Genomic DNA, 20,761 nt, shown 5'->3' with positions numbered 1-20,761 from the left:
TGTTGCTTCAACTACATTTCAACTCATTTTGCTTCAGCGTATGTGTTACCTAAGGGATACATGTGTTACACTTTACAATAAGGGTCCAAAAAGCATTCACTAATGCTTAATTATGGTTAAGTAATGCTTATGAGGCAGTTTAGCATTTATAATGTGTTACTTAAGTGATGCATGTGTTACACTTTACAATAAGGGTCCAGAAAGCATTCACTAATGGTTAACTAATTAAGTTTTGTAACTTTTATTAATGCTTAATCATGTATTTATTAACTCTGAGCACTGGACATTAATTAACTGCTTATTAATGCATTAACTAATGTGTTAGTTAATGTTAGGTAATACATTATAACGATTATTAAACTATTATTAAACTGTTAATTAATGCTTAATAATGCATTAACTAACACTAATTAAGGGACCCTTATTGTAAAGTGTTACCCTTTTTATTTTATTTTATTTTTTATTTTATGTTATGTTATTTTGTTTTATTTTTATTTTTATTTTGTACTTATTGAAACTTCTTTCTTGATTGTACTTATGTCTGGGTTGCTGTAACAACTGAATTTCCCCCCCGGGGGATCAATATAGTAATATCTTATCTTATCTTATCTTAGCTTGGAGCTGCTAGCCAAAACTTGAGTTACTCGGGTGATATTATTTCAGTTTGACACCGATTACATGTTACTTTTGACTTGTAAACTGAGCCATCAGTGAGATTTTAAATGGGAAATTTGCCATTGAAAGCACAATGGTGTCATTATTTTTCATTGTGGTGGCAGCAGGAGCTGAGGCTTAAATGTGGTGTGCTGTGAGGGACAGAAACAGCATGCAGTTTAAACTAAATCAACCCGTCAATTTCTGACCTTAATCACCTTGCAAATATTTAAATGAAATGCTTTTCTTTTACTCAGCATCCATGATGGCACTTTAGAGGCATGATGTGAAAAATATCATTGGCACATCTTTATGACGGAGGCGGATGCATTTGAATTTGACTTTCTGTTCAGCTCTGAAATGTAGATCATATTCTTTAAATGTTTAAATGGCTTCACTTCAATCCCACAAGGCCAAATCAATCTCTCTGTCTCTGCTACCTGTCATAAGCTGGGTCATCTGTCCTAAACTCCAGATTGTTGGGACATTTTCTAGTGACATACACAGACAGCTAAATCCTGACAACATTTCTGTAATATTGGGTCGCTCCAACTACTTTTTGACCTTCCCCTCTGCTTTACAACAAGCCCCGAGGGTCAGTTTGTCTATAGGAAGAAGAGTTACCTTAACAAGGTGGAAATCAGCTTCTTCTTTTAAAGGCTAAATAACATTGTTTCTTCTAATAGCTTCAGGATATCTGGTACATATTGTCCAACAGCCATCCTAAGTTTCTAAAAACCTGGGGACCTTATATTGAGTATATGAAGACAGACGCCAAACAGGGAACTGACTGTACTTGATACTTTTGTACTGCATTGGTTTGACACTGTCTTAAACTGCATTGTGTTTTGCTAACCACCTCACTCTGCTCCATTCACAGCGGAGGACGTGCGCCGGCAGCTGTGCAGATGCAAACCAGGCAAGGCTGCAGGACCTGATGGTATCCAGGCCCGGGTTCTTAAGAACTGTGCCGCTGAACTATCCCCAATCCTCCACTCCATCTTGTGGGAATCCTACAGGACCGCCTTGGTACCAACATCATGGAAAATCTCCACCATCATACCAGTACCCAAAAAACCTCGCCCTTCTGAACTCAACCACTTCCGACCTGTTGCACTCACTTCATTAATCATGAAGTGCCTGGAGAAACTGATCCTCAACACCATCCTCCCAATTGTCGGACCGCAATTGGACCAGCATCAGTTTGCCTATAAGGCCAAAAGGGGGACTGAGGATGCTGTGGCATGCCTCCTTCACTCCCTCCTGCAACACCTCGAATCACCCCATAACTTTGCCAGACTCCTCTTCATCGACTTCAGTTCTGCCTTCAACACCATCCAACGTCACCAGATGATCAGTAAACTCCACCATCTCAACGTCTCTCCACTTCTCATCCACTGGATACACAGTTTCCTCAGCAACAGACCACAAGCAGTCAGAGTAGGCACAATTACATCTTCAACCACCATCACCAACACCGGTGCCCCTCAAGGCTGTGTCCTGAGTCCCTTCCCGTACACCCTCTACACCAATGATTGCATCAGCCCCTCAACAACCACAACATATTTCAAATACTCTGATGACACTGCCATACTTGCCCTCCTTAATGACAATAACTCTGTTCTAAATTACTAGGATTCCATCTCCCACTTCACACTATGGTGCACGGACAATCACCTCCAGCTGAACATTTGAAAAACAAAAGAACTGGTCATTCACTCCTCCAGCACTCACAGCCCGGCTCACAACCCCATCCACATCAACAATCAAGCAGTCGAAATAGTGGACTTCAACACTTCAAATATCTAGGACTCACCCTGGACAATAAACTCAACTTTGATCAACACATCACTGACATCCACAACTGCTGCCAACAAAGACTCTCTGCCATCCGCAAACTCAAAGCACTTTCTGTCGCCCCCCACCTTCTACTGTTACTGTACCAAAGCATCATCCAACCCATTCTCCTCTACTGTTCCCCCTGCTACTACAACATGCTAACTGTCTCCAACAAAAACAAACTCATACACACCACAAACACTGCCACCAAAATCATCCGCCTCCCCACACCCAACCTGTCTGACCTCAACAACAGAGCCATCATACGCAGAGCACGGACTATAACACTGGACCCCCAACACCCCCTCTACTCGGTCTTCACACTACTCCCCTCCGGTCACAGGTACAGATCCCCATACTGTAGGCGAGCCCGGTTTGGCAGAAGCTTCGTCCCATCGGCCATAGCACTGCTAAACAGAATGCCACTGTAATGTGTCCGGTGTGTTTATATGTGTCCGGTGTGCATATTTGTGTCCAGTGTGTTCATATGTGTTTGGTGTGTTTTATATGTGCCCAGTGTGTGCATATGTGTCTGGTATGTATATTTGTGGGATGCGGGGCACCATTGCTGTGAGGCTGGGTGGATGGTTATGGTTATTGTGTTCATACATGTATTCCTGTACAGACGGTGGCAACAAATCTCCTTATTAAGGACAAATAAAGATCTATCTATCTATCTATCTATCTATCTATCTATCTATCTATCTATCTATCTATCTATCTATCTATCTATCTATCTATCTATCTATCTATCTATCTATCTATCTATCTATCTATCTATCTACGCCTTTCTGCATTTACCTTGACCTACACTCAACCTTGCTCATATCTTGGACTCTATCCCAGTCCTTCATGCCAATTATGGACAATATAATCATCACTTGGACTGACGTGGACACGTGCTTTTTTTTTCTTCTGTATTTCTGAGTTGATGAATTTCAGATTGTCTATAAATGAAACCTGCATAAAAAAAGATTACTTCTCATGACGTACAAACCCCTCACAAACTCGCAGTCGACAAATTTGAACCATGTGACTGTAGCAGTGTGGGGAAAAGGCTGGACAGATTTCAAGCATAACCTTAGACTCATAAAATCCCAGTCAATGAATAAATAAAGAGATAATATATCACATGATTTTTATGTTTCCTTACATATTTTTGATAATAACTCAGTGTGGTTGTAGCACGGCTGTCTGGTAAAGATCAAATGTAAATTTAGAATCTTCCTCTGAGTCTGGACTGACAGAAAGGGAGTGCTTCATAGCTGGAAAGGCTGAGAGGTCCTTCCCACCACATCAGTCCTGAGTCTGGAACCCATCCCATTACAGTCTGAGGGTCTCAGGTTATTGGCTAAATTGATTTCTAGCTGACCTTTCCTGCCCGCTCCTATGATGCAAAGAGTTCTTAATGATCCTGTGCTGTCAGAGGTGCTGAAATCACAGATCCCTGCAGAGACTATTAATCTACAATACACAGGCTGGCATTGTGATGGAAGAGAGTGAGCAGTGTTGATATACTGCAGGTTCACATAACTATACAAACATGACATTCCCCATCTGTTTCTGAAGCACTCTTTTGAATCCGATCGTCATCGGGTGCCATATTGGAAATGCTGGACTCAACTTAACTTCTGTCGAGCTAAGGTGTGTTTCGACCGGTGGACCCAGGGTCTAAATTTAGTTCAGGGGTAGATAATCTCCCCCCTATAAAGCCCCTGCTTGGGGGGGCAGTAATTTTCAAAGGTCCTGGGACTTTCAGGGGGCCGGGCCTGCAATGCTGAACGTGTCTGATTGGTAGATTAACCGCAGTGTTTTTATTATACCCGCCATCCACAATGACATCACACACATCTTCTTTCAAAAGAAGAAGCTGTGATTCTCTTGATTTAGCAGCTTGTAACAGTAGTCTTCTCTCAGCCCTCCGCGAATGCGTCTCTCCCGGTGTTACGGTTTTAAAAGTGACCCTGTAAACTGGAGACCTTCAGCTGAACGTGTCAGTGTTTGTGGAGTTTACACAGCTGTTGAAACACAGAGCGAGTTCCTGGGAATGCAAACTAGTTTAGTTTGTATTAAGATTTAAAAATATCCTCATCAGATATTTAATGATCGTCTAAAGACGTTTATGAGGGATGCATCCGGCTGAGAGTCTCCAGTTAACAGGGTCGCTGTTTAAACCAAAACACCGGCTGATCTCTGCCACGGCTTTTTGAGTTCAAAAGGATTTTAAAGCCGTGTTGAAACGTCTTTGCTCCTCGCGCTTATCTCCTCTCACGTGTTGATTCAGTGAATCCATCTGTGATGAAATATAGCACCATCTAAAACAGCACCAGCTGAGTCTCTTCATGCTAACAGGCTAACTGTTGTGTTGCTCATAATGATACCTGCCTGTCCGCCTGCCTCTATGGTGTCACCTGAGGATGAATGGCATTCATCTTTACTGGTCTGGTGGTGTAGTGCAATTACTTTTTTCCCCTTCCATACGACACTGGCCGGATTGGCACAATCTACCCAGGACTTCAGCACGTGGGCAAAACGCAGACAACAACGGGGGCACAGGAACCTTTTAGTTTAAAGATCCTGGAACTCTTGGTCGAAATGCACCTCTAGTGTGAGGTAAAGAAGTGGGCCTTTTGCCTCCTCACTAATAGCTACTGGGTGCCCGACTGTCAATCAAGACAGCCATGCCCTTATATGGGCAAAACACAGAATTTTAATATCTTCAAAAATACTGAGTTATAAATAATGTATTAGAGATGAATAACTTATGACCCGTGTGCTTGCTAAATGAAGTTGCTCCATTTTGTCAGATGTGAACATTAAACATTACAAACTTATACAATTTTAATAACAGAGGTGATTATAATAGCCTACATTAAATCACATACAGCCATGTCACTGCCTCCAAGTTAATAGTGATAGCTCAAGTCAATGTCAGTAGGCTATTTGCCTCAATATATCAGAACCTCTGAAGCCTCACACATCTTTAGTGCCCTTTTTCTTACAGTGGAAGATATAGATCATTACTAATACTGAAATAATTAAATAAGGTTGAGTGTTAGATTTTCAGTCCACTTGACATGTTGCCCCTCTGACATCACATCACTTCATTGTGTCCATTTGAATGAGTCTTATTATATAATATTTAGTGTTGAAAAAGGTATTCAATATTAAAAACACATTTTTGGAAATTAGAAAAGAATAATTCTAATTAAAACGAATTAATTATTTAATAATTCTAAGAGGGATAAACGTAATATAAGCTGAGTGGTCTACATCAGAGAGGAATGAACATCAGATAGTGTGTAAAGTTGACTACTGGGACAAACAGTCAATCTAGTGGACCTCTACCAAGTGTAAATGTTGTGTCCCTTGATTCCCCAGCATCCTCCCCAGCAGATTGGTTTAGTGCTCTCCTGTCCTCCTCCCCCCATTCAGACCTGCTCATTCTGAGGCTTGGGAATAATGTCGCTGTCACTGTTTGGGGGGGGGGCTGGGGCGCGCTCTAACCCGGTCACAACGCGGGGAAGTTGCTCACGGTTTTTCTGCGTTGCCATGGGGTTTTTGTAAAACCTATTGACTGCGATAGGGTCCCTTCTTTTCTTTGAGTCAGTCTTTGTGGAGGAGGTAAAACCCGCTATTACTTTTCTAGCAGAGGCGGGAGGAGCGAGAGTGCCATCTGAGGGAGGAGGGAGGTGCTCCGGTCCAGACCAACTGGAAGGCAAAGCGGCGTTACGCGAACAGCGAGACCTGCCTCTGCCTTATTCCAGCGGTGGACCAGATTCAACTTTCTGAGCGGCTGCCACGGCATGAGTTACTCCTAAAGGTGAGTTTTATACATGCATATGCTTTTATTACCTTAAAATGTGTGTCTTCACAGCCTCTCTCGGTGAAATGTTGCTTGTTGTTGCACTTGTTACACATTTGATCAAGCTTTGAACCCGGCTGGTAACGTGGATTAGAGCTGGCACCTGCATGGACCGAGCCTGTGCGTCCCTGCCTGGCAGGTGGTTTAGATTGAAATGAGTCACGACTGCTTTTATGATTGTTCTTTTCTTTTTTTAATGTTTAATGTTTGAACAGTGATGCACGGTTACACCTGATTCATTCAAGATAATATCACCAAACGACCGGACCAGACTGTTTTAATCTACATGTTGCAAGGGAAGAAAACATGGAATATTTATATTCTCAGAATATGGAATTCATTTTTCATCATTTTTTAAAAGTGCCACTTGTCTGTGTCTGTAGATCACACTCTGCCACCCGTCTTATCTAGCCCTACACTCACTGCCCATCACACAGTAATGATCTCAGCCTGCTTATCACTGACTGTCATGCTGAATACTGAACCGCAGAAGTGAATCATGACTTGTCATCCAGTATGGTGAATAGCATCCTCTTATTCTGTTATGGTAATACAATTTCATCTGGCCTGTGGTGTGACAAGCACAGCAATAGGGACAGTACCTTTAAACAGAAATCTGTGTAAGCTCTGTTTTTGAACCACGACAAAGGGATGATTGCATTCTTTTATTTCATGAATTGCACATGCTACATCTTTGGGTCATCATGTGTGTGTAGAATTAACCCTGTAAGTCTGTGCAGGTTGTGAGAAAATGAGGGTATTGATCTCTGCCTAAGATTTTCAGTTCCAGGCAGTTACACATCTGAACAAAGAACTATCCATGCATTTTAGAAGGGACTACATTAGTTTTGCATTCCTGTCGCACAGGTACAACACAAGCATGGCAAACAATTAGAGTGACTTTTAAAGCTTTGATCATTACCATAATGACATTATAATGGTATCAAAAGCAGGCAACTGGTGTTGTGGTTACTTACAGCTCTGGTAATTAGTGGGAGTGTGGAAAGAAGAGTTATGCATTACCGTTGTGTGCTTGACGTTTGGCACTTAAAGAGGACATATTTATCATGTTGACACTGTGATTCCCTCACTATGAATATTTAAAAGCTATGCAAATCGTTTGCACATTGTGAGCTACAAATCCTGGTTCCAGTGTTGTTGTTGCATATTATGCCTTTGAGGGAATCCCAGGAAACAGAAGTGGTTCATAGTGTTCCCATAATTTGATATTGATGTTCCTTCTGATGCTTCTTTTGTGTTGTTCACAACAAAATCTGCTTGGCCTGTGCTGTCAGAATTAGTTGGAACGTTTCCCCATGAATGAAGACTGTGTGAAACTCCTCCACCATCCTTATAGAACAGCAGGTTACACTAGCAGTGCTGCTGCTCCTGGTGATAATCCTTCTGCTGTTAAACGTTGAAGGCAAATAGCTTTTGAAGGTCAAACCGCTATTAATGATTGTAATCATCTCAATCTGCTCTTCAAGAAAAGAGGACCCTATTTATATTGTCTCTTGCTCGTCCTATCAGGTCTGACCATAAGCACATGTTCTCCGGTGTGCTCAGCCACAATTATCGTGTATCAGGTGGGCTGCCTGAATTCAATTTCTGGGCCAAAGACAAGAGCCTTTAATGGCACTTGTCATCACACGTGGTCCCCTGCCTCTCTGTATTCAGGGCAGTGGCGCTTTGTGTCCAGAAGTAGGTCGAATGCTTCTCACCAAACAATTTGAGCGAGAGCCAGTAATTGGACAAGCAAAGTGTCGACCATCTCCCAGCCGGTCCATGTCAGCAGCCAGCCTTCCCTCCACTTAATATGCAGCTCTGACCTGACGCATTTCATGGACCTTTTTCATCCTTTTAATCATTTAGCTTACAAAATGCAGGAAACAGAACATCCTTTGTAGCTGCAGACGGACTCATTCCTCATATGTTAGTGGCTGGTAACAAACAAGTGTCTTCTCACATGTGGAGGAACATGAGTTTCTGGAACACTAACTTTTTAGTCAGGACGTCCTGTAAGGCCCAAAACAACAGATCAAAAAGCATGTATTTAAGACCCTTTTAGAGGCATAAAAATCTCTGCATGGACAAATGGTGGATCTTTGCTGACCGCATTAGCAAACAGAAGAAGAAGAATGCTAACTGCATTAAATAGCAAAAGAAGAAGAAAACATTTGTGTGATTTTCTCCATTTATGAATCTCACACTACTACACATGTATTTCCAGAGATGGAGCATGGCTGTAAAATGTAAACACACTGTGTCACAGGAACACCAACATAAAGATTGAGACAGACACCGTCAGTGTTCGCTACTAGCAGCACCTTGTCCTGCTGCTGGTTAACGAGACTGTCACACAAACGGGGGGGGGGGGGGGGGGGATTATTCTATTCTCTATTCGCATAAACGTTGAATAGAAGCCAATGAAATGCCCATCCCTAATATCAACTTAGAGATCCAAAGTGATCATTTCACATCCAAGGACAAGTCCGGTCATGTGTGTTCTGTACGGCCTTTACTTTCTGTAACTTCCTTACACTCGGCTGACCTTGTTCCCAAAGCATTACAAAGAGGGACACTTCATTAGTTTGATCTTGTATTACTACAAACAACATGATGTGTTCTTTTCAAGCCTCTACCTCTTTCCAACCAGAGCAGAGGTGGCAAATTGATTCCCCACACAGAACATGTTCAATCATCTAAAGGTAACAAAGAGAGCAGGAGCAGACACAGAAATCTTTCTGCTACTTTGAAAACAAAGGAGGGTTAGAACACGCTGAGACCAGGATCAAGTTGTGGTTTGTTAAGTAGAACTTTAACATTACCACCTTAAGCCCAGTTGGGGCAGTGCCAGTCCTGTTGTACTGAGAGGGATTATTCAGTAAAGCTGAGATCAAACTCAGTATGAGTTTCACTTAAAAGATGAGATTCACCGAGTCGGGCGAGAATTGAAGCCAATTCGGAAGTGTTAAAACCTGTAGTTCTTCGAGTGTCCACTTGAGGCTGGCTCCGGAAGTACCAGAAACCACATACACACCAATTCAAAAGAGACGATCTTTACAGCAGAAATAAATGTGTTTACAGTCTGGTTCAAAAAACGAGTGTAGTCTGGGTAGCTCATTTCTCTATTGGCACACACTCAATTTATATTAAGGTTATGAGTTTTCCATAATTAGAGGCACAGCTGACTTGATTGACAGGCAGGAACACTGTAGCTGTTGGCTAGGAAGCTCAAAGCCCACCTCTTTACCTCACACTAAGTTTGGTTGAGTTCAGCATTTCCAATACACTCAGGAACAGATGGGCGACGTCACGGATACTACGTCCATTATTTACACAGTCTATGGTAGTACCCTCAGTAACACAGATATGGGCATGCATGTGAAACACGTATTGCAAAATGTAACCATAGTGTGAAAGAAAGTTTGAGCACAGGTCACCTGTGAAAAGTGATCTTCTTGGGTGGGTGTTTTAAAATCACAGAAGCTGGGGCTGAGCTGTATACACACCAACAGCAGAGAGGCCACAGTGGGCAGGATGAGGCATGGGTTCGGCTGGGTTCCCAGAGGGCTGTGTGGTACGTTGGGTGGTCTGATGTCTGTGGTACAAAACATAATTACACAATTAAGGGGCTTGATTTAAATTTGAGAACAGTAACCCATAAATCTTACCCAGCGTACCTTTGATGCATGTATTGCAGTACTTTGTGCACAGTCTGTGTTGGTAGCTCTCACCTGTTATTCTCTTTGTTTTCAGAGTATCTGGAGTACTAGATGGCTAGTAGAAATGAGAAACAATAACAAAGAGGAAATTTCTGTATCTGTGTAATTTTCCAGTTTAGCTTCCTGGTTATCGTCCTATCTAGATTTGGTAGCTGCTGGTGATGCAAAACAAGTGAGCTTCAAAATCCAAGAGCTGTACTGCTCAGGTATTCTAATAATGACGAACAGAGGAGTTGGGTTGTGGTGTTTTATTGTATTTCCCATGGAGACTCGCAGACATCGTGCAAAGGTGTGGAGCCTAGTGAGTACCCGGGCCCTAATTGAGGTTCAGCTCAGGCACCAGAGCGCTACAAGCAATTACAGTGACGACTCATGCTCCTTGTGCTGCAGGCAGAGTTGATAGTGCTGCAGTCCTGCCCTACCTGAACCCTCCTCTTTCATGTCTCAGACACATGACAGACGGAAAGTCACATTCTAGCCAGTATTTTCTGGGAATGTGTTTGGTTACATGAAATATTCATCTCCTTGCCTGCTCTCAGACAGTGTGCATATTTATTCACCAGATATATTTTATGATACCTGTGACCGTTCAGTGGCAGATGGAGGAGCAGAGGGAACGATTCCTTCCACGCAGCCTCTGATGGGGGAGGGAAGAGGAGAAATAATTCAAAGATAAGAGGTGCTGATGATCAGACTCAAGGTTTATTTCTTATTTAACAGGACACTGCATCATTCTGGACATAGTGGGCATTATCGGTGGCTTCTTATATTGCATGGACAATTAATCAGTAAAGTTAAAACTGAAGGGCAAACCTGCAGTCAGGTCGCTGTTATCTTCAGTGCTTATTTCATCCAGCAGGAGGGCAGGAGAGGTCAGTTGTCAACACTCACACTGTGATATGCACACATCCCTGCATGTAGTCACATTTTGTCTTGATATTATGCTTTCCCTGATACACAAAGGCTGTTTTCCCAAAGCTGGAATATTTTACCCAGACATGTTGTAATAAGCTGCCAGCTACTTGCAATCTTTCCATGTCTTTCATGTCTTGTGTTCAGGATTCGTAATTCAGAAAAAAGAAGACTTTGCTGTGGCTAAGCAGCTAAATTTCACAATTCACATCTTCCATTTCTGCTAATTTCCTTTCGTCCATGCAGGTTGTGGGTGTGTTTTTCATGTTAAATGAATCAATTTAGAGTTTGCTGTAAAAAAGCAGTAAAAAGGAATTAGGAAGAAATCTTATGAATTCGAATATCAATGTGCATTACAGTCTCACTGTCCAGTTGTTTAGTCCTCATTCCTGCGTTTCCTCTCAGATTCATGACATAATTGTTGAAACACTGAGCTAATTTCCTCACGCTCCACAGTTTATGTAAAAAACTTTGAGGAAAAGGGCAACACTACCATAAGATACTCCGGGGAACAACTGAACGGACAGTTTTACCTCAAAGAGGAAGAAGTTATTGGCCTTAAGTCACTGAGCTGATTTCCATTTCAATTGCAATCTCAATTTGGGATAACTCATGCATACAGAGCTAAGACGAACAAAAAACATCGAAATAAAAGTGACAAATGTGGAGAATGGAACAGAGGAGCGCGGTATCACTGGCTTTGTGTCCCGTGAAGGGTATTGTGTGTAGTTGCATGGATCACGTTACAAGGGGACCCCTGGGACATGGAGGTGAAGGGCACAGAGGATGAGGGAGGACACATGTGACAGGCAGGGGACAAGGAGGACGAACTAGGACAAAAAAGACCTCTAACACTGTGGTGCTTTGAGCTTGGTACCATTTACCAGTTAATGAGATTAAAAAGTGGAATCTCAGTCTTCTACGTCCCAAATGCTTGTTTTCATTCATATAGCAGTCAAAATCCTCAAAGCTCTTTAAAACTATCAGAGCAGCAAGTTCTCTGTTGAATGAAAGGAAGCCACCGACGTTGTTGAAATGAACACTGGAATCCTGAAAACCTAATACCAGGTGCTTCAAATGAGCCCTTCCTTTTTAGGGGTTCAGTAGCATTAGCTAGCACTGTGTACAGGTTTTTATTAAAAACAAGAAAATGTATGTATTTGACAAACCTAGGAGCTTTTTTGGAGGCAGTGAAAGATATATTAAAGGTGACATATCATGCAAAATGGACTTTTTAATGGTTCTCTACCTGAAATATGTTTCCCTGGCATGTCTACAAACCCCCCGAGAATGAAAAAGATCCATTCTGCCCCTGTTCTGATTTCTCCACCTTTCTGTAAATGTGTGTGAAACGAGCCGTTTCAGACTTCCGTGTTTTTGTTACGTCACAACAATATCCGGTCTGTCACGGAGTCAGAGCTCGGAGCTTGTTCAGCCCATAGACTGTATAAAATAATACTGAATCCCTCCTCTGTTTTTCATTACCTGCACAAATGTGTGCTAACAAGGAGCTTAGGAGGGAGTCATGCTAGTTGTAGGCTGTCTTAATAAACACAAAGGTCGGTTTTACTCCCCACGTCTGCAGATTTGAAGATCTAGTGGATGATTTTTATTCGTCATGGATAAGTGCTAGCGCTAGTTAGCATAGCTACATAGCTACATGTCGTAGCTGTAGCTGTGTACCAAGACACACGTCTACATACTGACAAATAAAACAACAAGAAACACAGAATCTGTGACCGATCCTTCAGAAAAGGTCCTGCTGCCTTTCTGGCAGAGGTCGGTTTTACTCCCCACGTCTGCAGATTTGAAGATCTAGTGGATGATTTTTATTTGTCATGGATAAGTGCTAGCGCTAGTTAGCATAGCCACATAGCTACATGTTCATAGCTGTAGCTGTAGCTGTGTACCAAGACACACGTCGACACACTGATAAATAAAACAACAAGAAACACTAAATCTGTGACCAATCCTTCAGAAAAGGTCCTGCTACAGGCGCCTCTCCGTCAGGATCAGATTCTGGATCAGATTCAGAGGGTTGAAGTAACGTGATCTCTGAGCAGCCGTGTATATTCAGCCAACATGTAAACATTAGATCAACGTGCTGGAGAGCTGAGGGCACATCCACTTCCTGAGGGGGCGTGGTCAGAGAGAAAACAGAGTGTTCTGAGCAGGGCTGGAGAAAAGTGTTTTTTCAGGCATGCCAAAATCTGATTTCAAAGTGTTTTTTTGAGCATAAACTTTAAAGACATGTTTTGGGAACCTCTTAGACCAATATATATTGATGAAAAAAGCGTGATATGTCACCTTTAAGTGGTATTGTGATAAGAACTTAGATACATGTTTTTAGGTTATTAATGTTTTGAAGAAGTTTACAATCCTGATATCAGGACAATGCTATTAGACACAATAGATGACCTATCAGGCACTAAGTGGGCACACATTAGGAATGGGACATAATTTTGAAATGTTCGAATATTCGTTCACTTTGTAAAAATAGAAGAGTTAATGAGAATATTTTTCTCATTTTAAAAGTAAAATTTTTCGCCGTTTTCACCAGTGCCTGGTTGTGATATGGTATCTCACCAGACGGTGGCTATAGAGCGTCTGAAAGCTGTTTGATAGCCGCATAAAGTAACAGAAGAAGAAGAATGCTAACTATTTAAAATTAAATAGCAAAAGAAGAAGAAAACATGTCGCTGCAATTTGCTCCATTTCTGAATCTCACACCACTACAGACATATTTCGAGACAGACACTGTCAGTGCCCACTAGTACTAGCAGCACCTCGTCCTGCCACTGACCACAGACTGTATACTGTATGTATAATTAAGTGACTGCCACACAAACGGACCGTTAATGGGACAGGTGTTTGTGCATGGAGGGGATTATTCAAATGATCGCCATATAGATGCCAATGATTATTGGATAATATTCTGGCTTGAAATGCCCATCCCTAATAGATATGTGTGCTAGGGATGGGTATTTCAAGCCAAAATACTATTTGATAATCATTGGCATCTATTGGATAATTATTCAAATAAACCCCCACAAAACACACACCACCACACAAACACACAATTTTACTTTGGAAAGGAGAAAATATTCAAAGATTTTTCAATGTGAATGATTATTCGAAAATAATTGCCCATCCCTAATATCTATGAAATTGCATTTGCCATAAAATTGCCCTAAAAAAAAGTGTCTACCGTATCCCCATGATCATGTGATTTTACACAGTTGTGTGGCAGCTATAACAATAACATCCTTATGTATCAGCATGTAACAGCAGCAGAGGCCAAAGCTATCTCCATAGTTGTGACATACTGCGGTCAGTTAAACTGTTGTCCCAATGATGGATTCATTTGCATTGTGGAGTACAGTTTATGGCTGCTCTTCACTCATTGGTCTAAGCCTGTTGTTAGCATTCTGATAACCATTTATTATGTTTTATGTTAACTATTAAATGGGATTTGAATGTGGTTTATGTTCGTTGTTAGGTTCCTGGGACCTCTCCTTGTACGACGTGTAATGCCAAGGGTGAGGAAAATGTTCAGATGGAGTGTAATCTTTCAGCCTACGGAGGCACACATGTTATTGTCTGCTGACAAAACATCAACAGTCACAGCCTGCAGGGTCAAAGCTCTGGTAGCCTGGTTGAAAAGTAATTGCCAGCATGGATGGTGATTCTTAATTATGATGTGGACGCTACATTCCTGCAGGCGAGGGTGACTCTCAAACGGTGCACAGATTTCCCTTGGTCTCGCAGGTGTACCAAACAGAGGTGCAGACTAAGCCTCTCCTTGCCTGCACTCTCATAATCAGGGGCGCCAGAGGTCTCTTTGACTAACTCATCACCAACCCCCCTCCCCTCTCCTCCCCCCCCCTTTTTTTTATATAAACATTCAGTTAAAAGATAAGGAAAATAGTGCTTGCCAATTCAGCTAGATTGAGCCACTCACAGGAATGCAACCACAGAAAGTTTAACTAGCACACTTTCAAATTGGTGCCAGATGCAATGAATTTGGTTAAAGAGTGGAGCCTTGTGAGGACCATCACAGTTTTTCACAAGCTTACGTTCAATCAAGTGTCCTATAGTCCAGCATGGCAGTGAGCCAGCATCCACAATGCCATCGCCCAGAAACAAGCTCTTTATGTCACCATGTGTTTTTTCAGAACACTGTGTTGTTTGTTTGTGTTTTTGAGGAGTACAAATGTGCACATTTAGAGTTTTTATTCATTTGGTGGACGAATTAATTTTCAATCATTTAAAAAGAAAAAGTTAAGATTCACTGAATTTCAATAAATTGGATCAAAGACAGATTTTTGTTTTTTTTCTTTGATAAATAAAATCTACAGTTGAAACTGTAGAACATCACTGGCACATACAGTATATATATTTTTTCCATTAAAAAAATGTAATTATTTTTTGGTGATCTGAAAAACACTGAAGTCAAGAATAAAATGTTATACTGTACAATCTGTTTTTGATCATTAGTGTGGGACAATGTGCCCCTTAAGTGTCGTAGCAGTCTGTCACTTAATGTGTGAGTAATATGTGTCAGTATGACGGGGTCTGCAGTGAGAACAGCAGGGCTCTGTGTCCAGAGGCTTCCCCTGGGACCTCATTAAACAGTGCTGGACTCCAGTAACTGGACTGCTGGGAGGCCCGAGCCGGTGCAGCTCCATGTATGTTGATTTGGCGCAAACATGCTAGCCCAGTGTCTGCTTTGCATAGTAAGAGCCTGTTTACTGGCCCAGTGAGCCCCCGAGTCAAGCGCTGCACTATCCTCCAAATGGAAGATTAGAGAGCAGATCAAGCATGATTAGAATCATGAAACAAAGAGGATGTGCCGCTAAGTGGTCTATTTGCTAAGTGGGCTATGACATGAGGAAGGACAATCTTTTTTTCTGTTGCAGTGTCAATGATATATGAAGGTTTGATCAGAGCTGCAGAGTGTGGACAACAATTGACCTTATCATTTTGTCCTAAAGGAGAGGCAATATTTTACCGAATTTATTCACCAACTTATGCACAAGTTGGTTCTGCAGCCCTGCTCTTCTACTGGCTGTGAGGTAGACTGTTTAGTATTTCTCTGGAGTTCTCTGCAGCTTGTATCTGTGGTTTTCATAAATGCACTATTTTACTTCTATCGTGTACTTGCTGGATTTTTTTTGCAGTTTTTAATGTTGTGATAGTAAAAGTTTGTGCGTCGTCCTTGAGGGTCGGCTACAGAGAGCCAAAAACTCAGCATGTGTATATCATGTACTCCCCTCAGAGAGAGCAAATGTTGAGAAAAGAATCTTGCCAAGCTGGTATCAATCCAAATTAATTCATTAGCTCGGGGGAGCTCTGCTCTTTTTACAAGTGTGACCCGCAAACCGCCAGCAATGAACTACAGCCTGTCTTGATCTCATGAAATACATAGCTCTAGATTTTTGTGGAGAATCCAAGATTTAGTGAATCAAATCTGTCAATTTGACAGCAAATGTGAGAACATTTACTATCCAATCTGAACAAAATTAAATCTTAAAACGTGAAGTAGAAGGGGATGGTTCAGATGAGATCCCTCTTATGGTTTCATTCTCAGTAGAGTTTTTACGGTGTTGAGGCTAAATCAAAAAGCTTTTTGCTAATTTCCTAAATCCTTATGATAAGCAGTGTTCATTTCGTTAACAGAATTATGACGATAAATGTTTCAACTCATCTTTTCATGACGAAAATGAGACTATGACGAGGTAAAGTGCTTCACTGATAAAAAAAAAAAGGAAGATCTGACGAGCATATGTTTTAATTTTGACAAATAAAACAACAAGAAACACAGAATCTGTGACCAATCCTTCAGAAAGGTTCCTGCTGCCTTTCTGGTAGAGGTCGGTTTTACTCCCCACGTCTGCAGATTTGAAGATCTAGTGGATGATTTTTATTTATCATGGATAAGTGCTAGCGCTAGTTAGCATAGCCACATAGCTACATGTTTGTAGCTTTGTACCAAGACACACGTCGACATACTGATAAATAAAACAACAAGAAACACAAAATCTGTGACCAATCCTTCAGAAAGGTCCTGCTACAGGCGCCTCTCCATCAGCATCAGATTCTGGATCAGAGTCAGAGGGTTGAAGTAACGTGATCTCTGAGCAGCCGTGTATATTCAGCCAACATGTAAACATTAGATCAACGTGCCGGACAGCCGAGGCACGTCTACTTCCTGAGGGGGCGTGGTCAGAGGGAAAACAGAGTGTTCTGAGGAGGACTGAAGAAGAGGGCTTTTCAGGCATGCCAAAATCTGATTTCAAAGTGTTTTTTTGAGGACAAACTTTAAAGACATGTTTTGGGGACCTCTTAGACCAATATATGCTGATGAAAAAAAGCGTGATATGTCACCTTTAAAATCTGTATTCATCCTGTTTTTGCTTCATTACATTTTAAAGAGTTCAGACACTGGTGAGGTCACATCAGGCTCCGAGCCAGAATCTTCAGCTCAGTTTCGTCAGTCTATGAACAAAGCCTGCAACATTTCGGTGTGGGTGTCTTTGCCAACTGGAAAATGCTTCAAGGCTTGGAGATGGCTTTGAGAAACAAAACAGATCAATAGAGGTGATCCTAGTGAAATCCTGCTTTGATACCTTGGGCTTAAGGCTGGAAATGCTCCAATCAGTCTTGATGTGACATGTAACACAGACTTTTTCTGTCTGGGTGGATGCTGACTTCTCCAGCTTTCTGCTGACCTTTCCGGTTTCCTTGGGTGTGTCACAAGCTTGAGGCGATGTGTCATCTTCCTGGCAAGGAAGAGCGGGTGGTCTTTAACTTATACAGCACAACTCCTAGAGATAGCATACAGTAGGCAGTTTGTTGTCTTAAAAACTGACATTTGCATTTAAATTGACTTCACGCCTCTTCGATTTATAGTCTTGAGAGAGTGACAGAGTTTTTGTCAAGAGCTTTCGAAGTCTCTTGCTTCTGCCAGAGGAATGATAAGAGAAGGAGCATCATTATTCAGTGGAATAGTAGTCTAACTTTGTTTCACAGTGTGCTGCAGCTACACACTGACTAAGGACCACTTGTGACTCACAAAGTCTCAAACCTGGGGATTTAGTTCTAGGCGGTCATGCATGGTGGCTTTTCTCATGAATTATTTGAGGAAAAAAAAAAAAAAAGTTCAAATAAGTGAGATGATTACACTCAAAGGAAACAGAATAGTGCTCAGTTTTTTTTTAAAAATGACAACTTATTGCTAGAAGCATGGCAGATATGTCAGGAAGATGGTGCCCTGCCGATACACATTATGGGGCTCATATAACCAAAGCATGTATTTTATGATGGATGCCAGAAGTGTTCACTGACTGTAAAGCCAAAAGATTTAGAGCTTCCCCTCCTCAGGGGCTACAGTATTGATAGGTTTTACATCACACAGCACTTGAGGCACTAACTTTAGGACTGACCTGGGACTGGACATCAACAATGAACACACCTCCTATCCACTCTGCTGTGTGCGATGGAGTATTGAGGCCACCTAAAAGAACGAAAAAAGATATTTTCAAATTAAAATGATACATTTTAAGAATAAAATCTGAAGTTTACAAGAATAAAGTAGTAGTCTGAGGTCAAATATAAGTCAAAATGTCGTATCCCACTTAATTTAAGATAAATTCACTTAACAAGTTACATTTGAGCAAGATAGAGGGACTTGTTATTAGACAATGCATCTTAAATATCTTGTTAAGTCAAACAATCTTGAAATGATCTTGTTTTGAGTTGTAATTTAGAAGAAACAAGGTTTATTTTACATTTCATACATTTTTCAAGCTGAGATCTTATTTGTAGAAGAGGGATAATCTTGATTTAAGACAAACCCTTTACTTGATTTAAGTAAATGCATTTTATTGGAGAATCTATCAGAAAACAGCTCCATTGATGAAAGAAAGAAAGAAAGAAAGAAAAGTTGTTTTTTTAAGGGTGGGTTTCAGTTTTCAGGCACTGTTTCTTCTAAATCAGATAAAAATACACATCCTCAAACTACATGCACACAATGAAACAACTACTTTTGAGCATAGCTGGCTTATCCTAAAAACAACATGACTGAATATTAGTATATCCAGCTCACTATGAGAAGACATTATATCTCAAAATGCTCAAATTAAACTTTGGAATCTTATTTCAAGTACAAGATGGTCTTCAACCTAGAGAAGTGCCGCTATAATACAACTCAAATGAAGGTGAATATATCTCAAATGAAGAAGCTGCCATAAAATGTATTAGTGCAAAAATATTTTTTTTGAGTGAAAAAATACTAATTATTATCATTTCTGGCTTATTCTGAGACACTAAGCTTTAACATACTGGTAAAATTGCTTAAAATAAGATTTCCTTATTACAGCCTTTGCCATCGCTGCCCCCACTCTCTGGAACTCTCTCCCTCCACACATCTGCAACTCTGACTCTCTCCTTTCATTTAAAAACCACCTCAAGACCTACCTGTTCCAAAAAGCATACAACACATGACCTCTCCCCCCATCCCACCTCTGTCCCTGTTTTGTTTTATTTATATGTTTTATTTTTTATTTTTATTTTCCACCTTATGTAAAGCTACTTTGAGTATTAAGAAAAGCGCTATATAAATTCTTTGAATTATTATTATTATTATTATTATTTCCCTGCTGATTTTAAGATCACAGTTTTCTAAATATTACGTCTTATTTGAAGAAATCTCAACAAGCAAATTTTCACTTGTTCTATTGGCAGATTCTTCTGCTTATTTCAAGGTAAAAGTACCTTGAAATACGTTTTTTTGTTCTTGTTTTTGGAGGGGCATTTTTTCCAGTGAATGATTTCTATTTATGGTTTGCCTGAATGTTATTTTGAAGGAGGAGATCCAGCTGTCTGGAGCATTAGGTGAAGTTCTAATTTAATATATTAACTTGGTGTAATAATAACTGAATACCCAATTATTTAAGCACATCAACTCCATATTGTCATAAGTCTAGGATTCTGAATTGATTGTGAAAGAAACAAGTCTATTCTGAAGAAGAAGAGCAGAGTAACAGGCAGCCTGTGCACACTTCTGTTCTTTGGCCTCAGCTGTTGAGTTCAGCCTCACAAGATGATCCATGTTCCTCATTTTAGAGCAGGTGGCTGGCTGCTGTTCTAATATTATATTGTGTTGTTTTAGCCTGTGGCTCAGTGGGTAGAGTGGGTTGTCTCTCACTCTGAAGGTTGGCAGTTCGATCCCAGCTCCTGCAGTCACATGCCGAAGTGTCCTTGGGCAAGACACTGAACCCCAAACTGCTCCCTCTGTAGTTCAGCGGTGTGTGAATGTGCATAAATGAGATTAACACTGATGGTCCCTTACTATAGCAGCCTCTACCATCAGTGAGTGAATGTGGTGTGAATGGGTGAATGTGACGAGTAGTGTAAACGAGCTTTGAGTGCTCAGAAAGAAAAGAGATATAGAAGTACAAGTCAATTTACCATTTAGATTAACCACAGCCTGTAAATATATATAACAACACACTCTCATACATTTGCAACTTTAATCTCACAAATGTAATGTTCATTTTCATAATTTTACATATTTATTCTTGTGGATGTATGACTTTATGCATTCAAATTTTAACTGTCTCTATCCTTAATGTGGCTCTTATCCTCCTGTGGGCTGTAGAAGCAGTAAAGCAAAAGAGACCAAACTGACCTTTCATACTTATAAACTTTTTAAGACCTCTCCCGAGCCTGCCTTAAAGGTCCAGTGAGACTTAAGGACCTCTGA

The 20,761-nt window shown here is 41.0% G+C and overlaps 1 protein-coding gene across 1 annotated transcript in view; it reads left to right on the top strand.

Moving 5' to 3' along the window:
* Window positions 1-5,951: 5,951 nt before the first annotated feature.
* The window catches only part of chl1b (cell adhesion molecule L1-like b), a 106,133-nt gene continuing 91,323 nt past the window's right edge, over window positions 5,952-20,761 (top strand). Inside the window, exon 1 of the mRNA XM_034695760.1 lies at window positions 5,952-6,316. The gene's annotated coding sequence lies outside the window, so the exon portion shown is untranslated. The remainder of the gene's footprint in view (window positions 6,317-20,761) is intronic.

Source organism: Notolabrus celidotus, chromosome 1 (assembly GCF_009762535.1).
Source record: "Notolabrus celidotus isolate fNotCel1 chromosome 1, fNotCel1.pri, whole genome shotgun sequence".
NCBI lineage: Eukaryota > Metazoa > Chordata > Actinopteri > Labriformes > Labridae > Notolabrus > Notolabrus celidotus.
The sequence above is the reverse complement of the archived record's forward strand: the minus strand, read 5'-3'. Positions and strand labels throughout refer to the sequence as shown.